At 41.8% G+C, this 14,409-nt stretch overlaps 1 long non-coding RNA gene across 1 annotated transcript in view; it reads left to right on the top strand.

Annotated features, from left to right (window-relative positions):
* LOC116592861 overlaps positions 1-14,409 on the top strand; it is a 39,590-nt gene that overhangs the window by 25,003 nt on the left and 178 nt on the right. Inside the window, exon 2 of the long non-coding RNA XR_004286634.1 lies at positions 2,326-2,507. This is a non-coding gene — a long non-coding RNA (uncharacterized LOC116592861). The remainder of the gene's footprint in view (positions 1-2,325; positions 2,508-14,409) is intronic.

Genomic DNA, 14,409 nt, shown 5'->3' with positions numbered 1-14,409 from the left:
ATCACTGCCTTGGCCCATGCATTCCTAGGTGAGGTCATGTTGAGAAATAAGGGAACTTACTTGGCAATTATAGGTCAATGTCAGGAAAAAGTAAAAGGTTTCAGTTCTTGCACCCTGCACATCTTTTCTACATGTAGAGAGGCTTAATACTTCTTGTCCTTGGATAGCAGCAATGGGCAGAGAATGCACAAAGCTCAGCTGTAACACTTTATTAACTGCTCTAGAAAAACACAGACTCTACTTTCTGTATGTTGTGACTCCCAGGCCTTAGAGGAATAAACTAACAAGAACTCAAAAGAAAAAAGTACTTACTGTCCCCTGCTACCTTCAACAGCAGTTGTCCAAATAGACCCCTGACTGGAGGGGGTTGGGGAAACAGGGTATTGAGTAGATTGTGAAGGGAACAAGAATGCTGGGCATGAAGAGCAGTATAATGTCCTTGAGGGGATAAAATCAGGGTATAGGCACAAATTAAGTATTGTCAGCTTCCATATTCTACATCCAAATTCTGGGAGGAAAGCTCTGTCAGAGCCCCTGTGACCAAAGGACTGGGAAGGACTCCATCCTTGGGGTTGGGCACCAAGACTAGCAAGTGATAAATAGATTTTTTGTTTTGTTTTGTTTTGTGTTAATTTTCACTTTGCAAAAATTCTTTACAAATTTTGGCAGAGCTAATTATGCAACCAATCCCTTTAAAAGGCTGTAAATTGGTATGCAGGTTATGGTTGTAACTCTGATCAAATAGATAGAAAAAAAGCTTGGAAGACAGTAAACCAATGGATTAATATTCTGTACATTCCATTTTTTTCTAAAACAAGCACAAGTCAGCTTTTTTTTTTTTTAAATGAGTAAATTTCTTTTTTTTTTTTGAGATAGGTAATACATTTAGGTTTAAGTGCACAGAATTGAAACCCAGGATGCCTATGTTTATTTTTTTTATTTAAATTCAAAGAATTAAAATATAGTGTATTATTATTTCATAATTTAATATGAACTATGAACTCTAGTGTTCAATATTTCTTCAGTTGCATATAACACCCATTCATTCACCCAGTGCTCATTACATCAAGTCCTAATGCCTATCACCCAGTTACCCTACACCCCACCTACCTCCCCTCCAGCAATGCTGTTTGTTTTCTATGGTTAAGAATCTCTTATGGTTTGTCTCCTTCTCTGATTTTGTCTTATTTTATTCTCCCCTCCCTTCCCTATGATCCTCTGTCTTGTTTCTTAACTTCCACGTATGAACAAAATCATATAATCGTCTTTCTCTGATTTGACTTATTTTGCTTAGCATAATACCCTCTAGTTCCATCCATGTCATTGCAAATGGTAAGACTTCACTTTTTTGATGACTGAGTAATATTCCATTGTAAACATTCCAGCTCTGCTACTTATTAGCTGTGTGGCCTTGGGAAGATTACCTCTACTGTGTCTCAGTTTCATCTTGTCCAAGACAAGCATAATAGTAGGGCATCCTTCATAGAGTTGATGTGAAGATTAAATGAGTTAATGTTTTGAAAGCATTTGTTATATGTACCTTGCATTTAGTAAACACTATACAAGTATTATTATTATTATTATTATTATTATTAAGGTTTTAGCTTTGTTGATTTTGGGTGGCTCATTCATTCACTTGTTCAAATATTCACCGAGCATTTTCCATTGGCCAAAAACCATAGCAGGCATTACTAGTACAGAGAGAAGAAGGAGGGGCTCCTTGTTTTCAAACTGATGGACTCCCCAGTGGAAGACCACCCTCATTTCCCCCCTTCACTTTGGGAGGGGTTCACACAGCTCTAGGCTTGTGACAGGTCTAGAAGCCCCAGAGGGCTGGCATTGTGCCCATTTTCTGAGTACTCCTTTCTTCTATTTCTGTTCCTTGTTGTTTGCTTAAGATAGGAGGTGAATCATGAGAGACTATGGACTCTGAAAAACAATCTGAGGGGTTTGAAGTGGCGGGGGGGGGGTGGGAGGTCGGGGTACCAGGTGGTGGGTATTATAGAGGGCACGGATTACATGGAGCACTGGGTGTGGTGAAAAAATAATGATACTGTTATGCTGAAAATAAATAAATTAAAAAAAAAAAAAGATGGGACCTTCCATTTAGTGCTGGCTTATCACAGGTCAGAAACCATGCTGAAAGTTTTACAGATACCATTTGAGACTTACATTTGCCCTTCAGTGTTAATATTCTGATTTCTATTCTATAGGCGAGGAAAACATGTTTCTGAAAGGTCAAGTAATTTGGCCAAGGTCATATTGCTACTAACCATGAGCCTAATGTGGGCGCTTTTAATAACTGCACGAGATTTTTTCTCTCAGGTTCCAGTTAATGTCCACTGGAATAAGCATTTTCATCAACCTCTTCAGCAATAGCTCCAAATGGACTGGCTGTTGGGTTTCACAGGAAACCAGGTTTGGAGAGAAGGGTGCAAACTTTGAGGAAATGTCTGAGTCAGAAGGAAATTTCATCAAATGACACATCAGACTGCAGTCACAGAGATGTAATCAGAATTTCCCACTAACAGAATCAATTCTTGATAAATCAGAGTCTTCATCTTCCAAACCTTCCCCATCCCCAAACTCCAAAGTAATAAGCGATTCAGATAAAACTCAGTATCCTTCAAGGTCTGAGGCAGAACATTCCTTTTTTGTAGGAAGTATGGGCTGGGGGTGCTTTTTGAAGAGAGACAGCCCTCTAGAGCCATCTCTAATTTAATTTGCCCCACAGTGGGAGAGAAATGTTATTTCTTCCATGGAAGATTAACCCCAGCTAAGCTAGTTTTGCTAGCCAGCCCACCCATCCCCGGGCTTTGGAAGACTGCTGTGTGCTTCTCTAGCTTCCACAGTACAAAGAGTTAATGCCACAACCTAAGTGGGTTTTTATTTTTATTTATTGTTTTATTATTTTAAAAATTAACATATAGTGTATTATTTGTTTCAAGGGTACAGGTCTGTGATTTATCAGTCTTACACAATTCACAATGCTCACCATAGCACATACCCTCTCCAATGTCAATCACCCAGTCACCCCATCCCTCTCAAACCCCTCCACTCCAGCCAACCCTCAGTTTGTTTCCTGAAATTAAGAGTCTCTTATGGTTTGTCTCCCTCTCTGGTTTCAGATTGTTTCATTTTTCCCTCCCTTCCCCTATGATCCTCTGTCTTGTTTCTTAACTTCCTTGTATCAATGAGATCAAATGATAATTATCCCTCTCTGATTGACCTATTTTGCTTAATGTAATACTCTCTAATTCCATCCATGTCATTGCAAGTGGCAAGATTTGGGGGCTTTTTGATGGCTGCATAATATTCCATTGCATATATCTATTGTATCTTCTTTAGCCATTCATCTGTCAATGGATGGCTAGTCTCTTTCCATAATTTGGCTATTGTGGACATTGCTGCTATAAACATTGGGGTGCACGTGCCCTTTCAGATCACTACATTTGTATCTTTAAGGTAAATACCCAGTAGTGCAATTGCTGGGTCATAGGGTAGCTCTATTTTCAACTTTTTGAGGAACCTCCATACTGTTTTCCAGAGTGGCTGCACCAGCTGGCATTCCTACCAACAGCATAGGAGGGTTCCCCTTTCTCTGCATCCTCACCAACATCTGTCGTTTCCTGACTTAGTTAATTTTAGCCATTCTGACTGGTGTGAGGTGATATCTTGTTGTGGTTCTGATTTGTATTTCCCTGATGCTGAGTGATGTGGAACGCTTTTTCATGTGTCTGTTGGCCATCTAGATGTCTTCTTTGTAGCAATGTCTGTTCATGTCTTCTGCCCATTTCTTGATTAGACTATTTGTTCTTTGGGTGTTGAGTTCGGTAAGTTCTTTATAGATTTTGGATACTAACCCTTTATCTGATATGTTATTTGCAAATATCTTCTCCCATTCTGTCAATTGTCTTTCAGTTTTGTTGACTGTTTCCTTTGCTGTGCAAAACTTTTGATCTTGATGAAGTCCCAATAGTTCACTTTGCCCTTGCTTCCTTTGCTTTTGGCAATGTTTCTAAGAAGAAGTTGCTGTGACTGAGGTCGAAGAGATTGCTGCCTGTGTTCTCCTCAAGGATTTTGATGGATTCATGTCGCACATTGTGGTCTTTCATCCATTCTGAGTCTGTTTTTGTGTGTGGTGTAAGGAAATGGTCCAGTTTCATTTTTCTGTATGTGGCTGTCCAATTTTTTAAGTGGGTTTTTAAATAGAAAACCAATCTTTATTTTGTTATCTGTTGAATTTAAGTTTGGAGAAGGGGATAAGGAAGAGCTTCTAATTGCCGCTGTGTCTCAGTGCATTCAGTATATATGTTTAACATCTCCAGAGGTGTTCAATGCCCACCACTATAGATGCTCTATTGTGACTGTTGTTTGCCATGAAAATTGTTTGGAAATGGTAAGGTAACAAACAAAAAAGGACTTTGATTCACATGGTTGATTTCACCTTCTTTCTCTTTGGACCTCTTTATGCATTAATTATTGAGTTCATTTAGTATTGTCTTTCTTCATTTATTCAAGTTCTAAAGAGCAGAACCCCTAATTATCTGCATTTCTTGACCTGGACCGAACCCCTAGGAAAATTGTGCCATAGTATGAATTATCTTTTCTTGTCTACCTCTCCTGCACTTGATCCATTCATACCCAGGTTCATTCTTTTGTCGGTTTACCATTTCTGTGGATTTGAAAAGTGGCCTGGAATTAGCTGGTAAAAACTCTAGTTTTAGCTTAATAGCAGGATTTGATTAAAATGATGTTTGTAGTGGATTTTTTGGTAGTAAGACAGGTCAGGAAGAAGATGCAATTATTTGATTTATACTTAAAGAAAAAAGACCGGGTTCTGCCACTGATGGTGACTGAAAGTTGAAAGTTTCAGACTGAAATCTGAAAACGTAAATATGATGTTTATAAAATCAGTAGTGATCTATGGCTTGGGGTTATGGTAGGTTAGTGTTCCAAGGTTTCTGGAGTCCAGCTGTGAGCAGAATGAGGTGGGAAGGGGGAATATCTGCTGAGTCTTGAGTGTTTACCAAACCAATCCCAGGTTTCCAGGTGGAAGGCTAGTATTAGGAAAATGAAGACATTCCTTTTCTCTTGTTCTAATGATGTAACCAAGACCAAACTCATTCTAGCTCTGGGAGCAGAAGAGAGTTGAAAAGAACTATAGTCCAACCCAGTCACTATTTGCTGTTTTATCACCTTTAATAGAAATACATTTGTTTATTATCTCAAATATCTTCTGAAAAAGGATAGACTTGTGGTGCCTACAAGGCTGTGTCACTGGCCCAGGGTTCCAGGGCTACTAGCTGGCAGGGAGAGCCGGGTTTGAATCCAGACAATCTAGTAACTGAAAATGTTGAGATTAGAAGGAAAGGTATTTTAACTAGATAACTAATTACCTGCGTAAACAGTCATTACTGTAAATATACCAAATAAAATACACTTTCTGGTGTTCTAGATAATACCACAGAGACATTGAACTCCGAGAGCATTTAACTCAATAACTTCATTTCATAGATTAAAAACAAGGCAGGGAGGTGGAGAGAAGTGACCAACCGAAGTCCCTGAACATGTCATCTTCTCAAGATTTCCTTATTATGCTCACCAGTCCACCTCTTCGCATGTGCTGTTCCCAGTCCCTGAAGTCCTAGTCCCCACAAACTTCTACTTACTTTTTACATCTCAGGTCAAGCATTAGCTCCTGTGACCCCTCTTTGTCTTCCCTCTGACGGAGTCTATACCAGATTAGACCCCCTCTTCTGTTTTTTTTTTTTTTTTTCTCAGCACTATCTAGAGGCAACAAATCCCCCATTTAATTGGCTGATATGGTTTGGTCTCCTCCTCTGACAGATAAGGAAACTGAGATTAGGAGCTGGGTAGGGATTAATCCCTGAGCACATATTTGGTGAGAAGCAGACTCAGTGTCCTAAAGCTAGTGCATCTCACCAATCCACAGGACTTCTCCATATTTTTGCTGATTTTCATAGCAGTTAGTTAAAGTCTTCTCTCATGGAGTAGCTGTGTGACTTTGGGAAAGATGCTTAATCTCTCTGAGCCTCACGTTCCTCATTGGAAATTGCATGCAATAACATGGTTTATACTAAGGCTTATTGTAAGAATTAATTGAGAAAATCCATATAAAGTGTTTAGTACAGTTGTTGGCCCAGGTATGAGTCTGTCTAATTGCACAACTCCAGGGGCCCCGTTCTCATCATAGCCTCAGATTGTCCTGTTCAATATACTTACTTTTTAATCACTGTTTTTATTTTCAAAGAGATGCTCTGACTCCCATTTTATCATCTTGCCTCGTTCCCCACACCCCATGTGGGTCTCGTTTTCCGCATGAAGATTAGTAGCCTTGCAGGCTGGTAGAGCTATTTAAGACTCTACACCCCTGCGTTCTGGCCAGCAGCCCGGTGAGAACACCAATCAAACCTGTTTCACCCTCAGGTTACTCAACAAAACTGACCCGGGCTTTCTGATCCATGCATATTCCCTATATATCTACCCACTGGAGAAGTAAGTGGAAATTCAGCAACCCTGAACTAATGGAAGGAAAGCGATGCCGGCTGACTTTCAAATGTAAAGGGCAATGTCATTTTGGAGAAAGGTCTTTTGTAAGGTCGTCCTTTCATTCAGAACAGCACTCAGATCCAATCATCTAGAAAGACAATAGAGAGGGGTTTCGGTGTGCAGGTGGCTATCTTTAGATTTGGAGAGCTATTGGGGACTTGTGCTTTGGGATTAGGCCATCTGATGGACCTGTATCCAAAATGAGACTGGGATGAGAGTGGGGGCTGTGATGATTAGCTGTTAAAACTGGTACGCCTGTAGTCTCAGACTAGATGCGGGCTCCATTGCGACTTCCCACTTCCTGCTTGTGTCATGCGCAACAGACTCCTTTCTCTTTGTCTCAGGATCCTCCTCCAGACTATGGTGATCTTAGCAATACCTGTGTCAGAGCATTATTCATTCATTTATAGGAAACTTCGCTGAGCACCTACTATGTGCCTATCCTAGGCATTTGGGTGACATTATTGAACAAAACGATGTGAAGAATCAAATGAGATCATACAAAGCATACACTTTGCTCAGTGCCTGGCACACAGTGAACCCCTCAACAAATGATAGCTGCTTATATCACATTTTCTTATTCACTGAATAGAACCCCCATGAACACTGCTTGTTTTGAAGCCTGTCCCCTGCCCATGGGTGGTATGGAACATCTTTGTAACTTTGATTTTGCGTGATCCATTGAACTAGCATGACGGTGAGAGGGAGGGGGAGTCCGGGCACTAAAATGCTGAGCTGAGGGTCACATGCTATCAAAAGCTTTCAAGGGGATGACAGACGGATATCTCCTGAGACACACTTATCTAAATTAGAGATGAAGTTCTCAATGGCAAGCTTATTTCTACCACCTCTTCATATAGTGTTTTCTATATGCTTTTTATAGCCTGTGTATGGGGGAGGGCTGAAATGGGACCAGAAACAGTGTGCAGAAAGGGGTTTTTTCTCATTCCTTTTATCACTCTTGTTCAAAATGCCCATTCTCTAGAGGATAGGCTGGGGAACTAAATTCTAGTTTATCTATTTCCAGCATACTTTGCTGAAGACAAGTTTTTCCAGGTCCCCAAGGGCTGTGCTCTTGTGAAGGAAATGCTGGTGCCAGAGATAGGAGGATTAAGCACATCAAACTATCATCTTGGAATTAAAACACAAGCCGATGGATGTTCCATGTACAGGACAAGGTGCTAGGGAAGCCCACAACCAGAAAGAAGCAGGCATACAGGGTGAGGAGACTAACCACTTTAGACAGGGAGTCAGGGAAGACTCCTGAGCAGGATTTTTTAAAGCTGAGACCCAAGGACCAAAAAGAAGGAACAGGAAGAATGAAGGGAGAAGTTACCAGCAGAAAAGATGGCATGTGCAAAGATCCTGAGATGAGGAAGGACTTTGATCCACCGCATTTTCTAGAAACCAAGAGGAAGCCACGGTGAATGGAGCAGGGGACACGAGAGGGTAACAGGAACTGGTATAGAGGAGGCAGGCAGGCTGTGGAAAGGAGTCCAAATCTTAGTCCAAGTCAGATGGAAATCTCTGGAAGATTAAAAGAATTGTTTGAATTTAAAAACAATTTTAGATTTAGGGTTGCAAGGATAATACAGAGAGTTCCCTTATACCATTTACACAATCTCTACTGTTGTCGACATGTTCCATCTTCCAAAAACGGTTACATTAATCAGAACCTAGGATTAACACAGGTACCATGCTATTAGCTCCAGATCAATGGAAGCTTCTAAGCAGGAAGGTGACTTAATTTAAGATGACTTACATTTTTAAAATTAGTTTTAGAGGTAGAGTTCAGTGATTCATCAGTGGCATGTAACACCCGGTGCTCATTACATCACATGCCCTCCCTAATGCCCATCACCCAGTTACCCCGTCCCCCAACCATCCCCCCTCCAGCAACCCTCAGTTTGTTTCATATGATTAAGTCTCTTGGGGTTTGGCTCCCTCTCAATTTTCCTGTTATTTTATTTTTTCCTTCTCTTTCCCTATATTCATCTGTTTTGTTTCTTAAATTCCACACGAGTGAAATAATATGATATTCGTCTTTCTCTGATTGAGTTATTTTATTTAGTATATTTCACTCTAACTCTATCCACATTGTTGCAAATGGCAAGATGTCATTCTTTTTGATGGCTGAGTAATATTCCAGTGGGGTGTGTGTGTGTGTGTGTGTGTGTGTGTGTGTGTGTGTACCACATCTTCTTTATCCATTCATCTGTTACTGGAGATCTGGGATCTTTCCACAGTTTGGCTATTGTGGACATTGCTGCTATGAACATTGGGGTGCAGGTATCCCTTCGGATCACTGCATTTGTAACTTTAGGGTAAATACCCAGTAGTGCTTTTGCTGGGTCACAGGGTAGCTCTATTTTTAACTTCTTGAGGAACCTCCATACTGTTTCCTGAGTGGCTGCACCAGCTTGCATCCCCACCAACAGTGTAGGAGGGTTCCCCTTTCTCCACATCCTCGCCAGCATCTGTCATTTCCTGACTTGTTCATTTTAGCCATTCTGACTGGTGTGAGGTGGTGTCTCATTGTGGTTTTGATTTGTATTTCCCTGATGCTTAGTGATGTGGAGGGTTTTTCCTGTGTCTCCTGGTCATTTGGATATAAGCTGACTTATTTTTTAAGGAGGCGACCTGGGCTATGTGTGGGGATGCATCAGAGTGGAATATGGTGGGGAACAGAGGGCCAGTTAGGAAGTCATGGCAGTGAGCTAAATGCGACACGGGGCGGTGTGACGCTGGCAGTGAGGATGGAGAAGAGGAAAGGCTTTGGGACTCAGGGTTGGATGGGGTACAAGTCAGGGGTGAAGGAAAGGAAAACAGAAATGCCTCCTAAACCCATGGCCTAAACCCATGGGTGAGATGAGGAAAATTAGCAAAAGTCAGAGAGCTTCGGGGAAAATCAAGGCTTCAGTTTTGCATACGTTAAGTGAGAGATGCGTGGAATTTTGTAACATTCTATACAAACATAATTTATCACTATTACCACTGGAAGAGAGCCTCAATTTGAGGCATATTTGGATTGAATACATCTTTCCAACTCTTATGTTTACCCTTTTAACTAGAAGGAAGCAATAATTATTAAATATTATTGAAAAGTAAGGTCCTAGACTAGATCCCCAAATTCAATTAATAGGATGGCTTTTGCCAATGAAAAATATACTTTAGTATGGCAAATATTTAAAGAGATGAACTCTCTAGGTTGTACCCTGAAAAAAGGAAATCAAACAATGATAAATCACAGTCCCAGAGGCAAATGCCCAGCCAGACTCTGGACCTGGGGCTCTACTTCCAGTGGGCTGGATACTATGGGACTCAGTTTCCTTATATGTAAAGTAGAGATGGCAAGACACCATTTGGGGCTAGTGCGCTGATTCTGTGATTTGACGTTCATAACGTGCCTGGTACGGTACTTGGCCTATAAATGTTAGTTCCTTTTTTCTCCTTCTAAATAGATTATCTCGTTTCACAGAACAATCTCCTGCATTTGAGGAACATTTTTTGATTATCAAAGTGCCTACTGCAGTCTCAAAGCCGGGACTCATTTTCTCAGAAATCAGAAGAAAATGAAAGGTTTTTTTTTTTTTCCTCTTCAAAGTACGAAAACTAGAGGATAGTTAATTAAATGATCTGAGTTGACTTAATTTAGTACAGAATGAAGGACTCTCAGCACGGGCTGATACCGTTGACATCTCATTAACCCACATGGTCTCAGGGTGTAATGACCCCAGCACTTCACCACCCAGTCATCTGATCTGAGTGTCCTTGCTGCTCTTTTGTAGTCAACTCGCTCCCTGTTTCTTGAATCATCAGTGGCTTCTCACCCACTTTGGGCAGAACTCTGTGCAGGGACCATTCGTGCTCCCCACTCAGCATTTACTCCATGGCCAAGTCTTCATTCCCCCTCAGCTGCCTTCTCCCTGCCCCCCACCCTTCTCTGCCCTTCCTCCTGGACCCTCAAAGCTGTGCAGGTCAGTCTTGCTGCACATCTCATCTTCTCCTTGCCTTCGTTGATGTTTGCTAAGCTCCTTTTCTCTCTGGAGCATGCCTTGCCTCTCTTACCCTTGCTCCAAGCACTTATTAGTCCTCTTAATTTGGCTGAGGCCATTTTAATCAGAGTTTCCTCAACCATCTGGTTCCCATTACTCATTCATTGACTCACCGTCCATTCAGTCATTCTTTCAGTCACTCAATTATTCGCTCGTCTGCCTCCCTCCCTTCATCCTATCTTTCCCTCTCATGTCCTGTAGGAGGCAAGCAGAGTCTTTAAAGCAATGATTATTGAGACCGACAGGCAGATGGTTTGTGAATGGCATTTCTGGGTTGAGTATGATTATCCACTGAATATTTTGTGTTCTGCCCGCATTCATATGTTGAAACCCTACCTCCCCATGTGATGATATTAGGAGGGGGACCTTGGAGAGGTAATTAGGAGGAGATGAGGTCAAGAGGGTAGAGCCCCCATGAATGAGATTAGTGCCCTTACTTGAGTCACTAGAGAGTCTGCTTCTCCCTACTCTCTGCCATGTGAGGATATAAGAAGTTAGTGTCTGCTGACCCGGAAGAGGTTCCCAGAACCTGACCATGCCAGCACCCTGACCTTGGGCTTCCACTCATAGAACAGTGAAAAATAAATTTCTGTTATTGATAAGTCATCCAGCTTATGCTGGTTTGTTCCAGCAGCCCAAACTGATCGAGACAGACCCCAGCAACATTTCCCCAAGGGCTGAGGTCCATCCGTTCTGCGGTTGCCCTCTTCCCACACCCAACCCAACAAAGACAATCAGCCTCGAGAATGGAAGCGATTGGGTTCTAGTAATGGTGCCTCAGAAATTACCTCGTTCCATCTCAGATGGAGAAACAGAGGCCCGAAGGGTGAGCTGGCTCCTTGTCAGGGGCGATGTGATGCAATGGGAGGTCCCTGATTTATGGAGTCAGGCAGATAGGTGCTAAATCTTTGTTCCGCCAGCTGCAAGCTGTGTGTCCTTGGGCAAGGGACGTCTCCTCTCTGAGCCTTTTGTTTTCATTTAAAAATGGGATTATGGCATCTACCTTGCAGGGTTGTTGTGATGATTCGGTAGAGTACATGTAAAGAGCCTTGCTCATCCCCTTAAAACAGTAGTTGCTCAATAAATGGTGGCTATCATTAGCTGAGACCCAAACCCAAGAACCTAAATTCTTAGTACTGCCCTTTTTTGTGATCCATACTCACTAAGCCCCCTTTCCTGTGAAGCTTTCTTGTGCCTCTCCTTCAGAGTGAATCTCACCTTTCGCTTTGGCTCATAGGATTTTTCTTTTGCCATGTTTGAGACAGTCATTTCCTTCTGCCTTGGATCCCGAGTATTTGCTACCTCTCTAGCTCCTCCCCTGGGTTGCATAGCTTGAGGACCCACTGGGGTCTCCTGCTTTTGGGGTCTCTTAGTGTAGTAGTTTTCAAACTCTTAAGACAATTAAAAATCACCAGGGAGGGGCACCTGGGTGGCTGAGTCATTAAGCATCTGCCTTCGCCTCTGGTCATGATCCCAGGGTCCTGGGATCAAGACCTACATTCGGCTCCCTGCTCAGTGGGAAGCCAGCTTCTCCCTCTGCAACTCCCTCTGCTTGTGTTCCCTCTTGCTGTGTCTCTTTCTGCCAAATAAATAAATAAAATCTTTAAAAAAAGAATTACCAGGGAGGCTTGTCAAAAATGCAAAAGACTCAGTCCTCTCTCCAAAGGTTCAGATTCAACAGGGCTGGTCTATGAATATAGATTTTTTACCCCTCTATCTGCCTGATTCTAATGTAGGTGGATTATAGTGCTCTGGCAATTACAGCATATCTACCTGTTCTAGTGGCTTGCATGTAGTAAGTGCTGCAGAAACCTTCATTAAGTGAGTTAAAACAATATGCACCCTATCGATGGTTGATGCTACATAACAAGACACCTCTAAACAGCAATTTGCAATTTCTCATTAATTCCGTGGGCTGGTGGTCTTGATGTTCTGCTGGGCTCATCTGGGTGCCTCCTGTGGTTGCATTCAGCTGGATGGTCAGCCGGGGCTCAGCCAGTTGGGCCACCTGAACTTCTCTCTACAGGGCATCTTGCATCTTCAAGGAGGCTAAACCAAGCTTCCGCACATGGTGGCAGTAGCATTCAGGAGGCTTGGCGGGCTCTGCTCAAGCATCTATCAAGTCTCTGCGTGTGTTACAATTGTTGACATCTCAATGGCTAAAGCAAGTCACATGACCAGCATCCATAGGGGAGGGACCACACTTAAGTGTGGCTAATGGAAGGCATGATTGATTGACAGGTAGGGCCACAAGATAAAACACAGGACAACCCTTGGTGAATTTCAGATAAGTAAAGAATAATTTTTTTTGGTATTAGTATGTTCTATGCAATGCTGGGGGTGTATTTACGCTGAAAAAAGTTTTTTAAAAAATTTATCTGAAATTCAAATTTAACTGGTCATCCAGTATTTTTGTTTGTTGTATCTGGCATCGCTATATTGGAAACCATTAATGTAATAATCTACAACCTCGCTGTTGTGTTTTCTTAATTTTTACTATGGAGTTGCCGCTTTGGGCTTCTGTGCCTCAGACTGTTTCAAAAGTGGATGCTTCCTCCTTTGCTGCTCCCAAGAGCTAAGAGCTACATAGAGTATTCTGAGTTCTCCTACCCCATGTTTTCTAGATTTTTCGAGGAGCAATCTCTTCTTCACTCTTTTCTTCTCATGTGGTATCTCAATTCTTGAGTACCTTCTCTTCAGATCAGAGTTGCTTCTGGAGTCAAGCATTTTCTCCATTTTTCCTAAAGCAGTCCCGCCCCACGCCCTTCCACCCCCCACCAGACTTTGTTCTAGACACAGTCTCTTCATCTTTACATCACGGGTTCCCTCAGCAGTCTGGGGAAGCCTATGAGCCCCTTCTCAGTGTCATGTTTTTAAATGCATCAAATAAAACACAAAGGAGCATCCGGGGGTTATACTGAAATTCAGTTTATCAAACTATTGATAAAACAAAAGCAACAAGAGCTGTGATATAGTACTGTATGTACTTCTTTATTAACACAAGGAATCATAGGATCTAGAGGCAGGTCTCCTTTGAAGTAGTTGGTGAGGATAAATCAGTGACATTGAAATTCAGTTGTCAAAACATCGATAAGACAAAAGCAACAAGAATTGTGATATAATCATGTGTGTACTTCTTTGTTAGCACATGAAAGAATAGGATCTAGAGGCAGGTCTCCTTTGAAGTAGTGGATGAGGATAAACAATATTTCAAGATCCCTGCAACAACTGTAATATGATACAGAAAAATTGTGATTCTCTTGGTCACAGAATCAAAGGTACTGAAATTAAAGATGATTTTTTTTTCTTTTTTTTTTTGGCCATTTGACCTCATTGACCCCTTAGTTCTATCCCTGGCTCCCCAAGAGGCCCCAGTGAAGACTGTGCGTCTTGAACAACACGCATCGAACCCCTTCTTGTTCTCTTCTACCTCTGATGGCACAAGCAGCTCATTTCACTTTGAAACTACAACTGATGAGCCACAGTTAAAAGCATTGGGAAGCTATTATAACTTAAGTTAAATATTAAGACCTTTCATGGAGGATATTAGGAGAAGGAAAGGAGAAGTGAATTGAGGGAAATTGGAGGGGGAGATGAACCATGAGAGACTGTGGATTCTGAGAAACAAACAGGATTTTGGAAGGGAGGGGGTGGGGAGATGGGTGAGCCTGGTGGTGAGTATTAAGGAGGGCACATATTGCATGGATCACTGAGTGTGGTGCATGAGCAACGAATCTTGGAACACTGAAAAAATAAAAATAAATTTAAAAAATAAAACAGT

The sequence above is a fragment of the Mustela erminea genome, chromosome 6 (genome assembly GCF_009829155.1).
Source record: "Mustela erminea isolate mMusErm1 chromosome 6, mMusErm1.Pri, whole genome shotgun sequence".
In the NCBI taxonomy this organism is placed as follows: domain Eukaryota; kingdom Metazoa; phylum Chordata; class Mammalia; order Carnivora; family Mustelidae; genus Mustela; species Mustela erminea.
The sequence above is the reverse complement of the archived record's forward strand: the minus strand, read 5'-3'. Positions and strand labels throughout refer to the sequence as shown.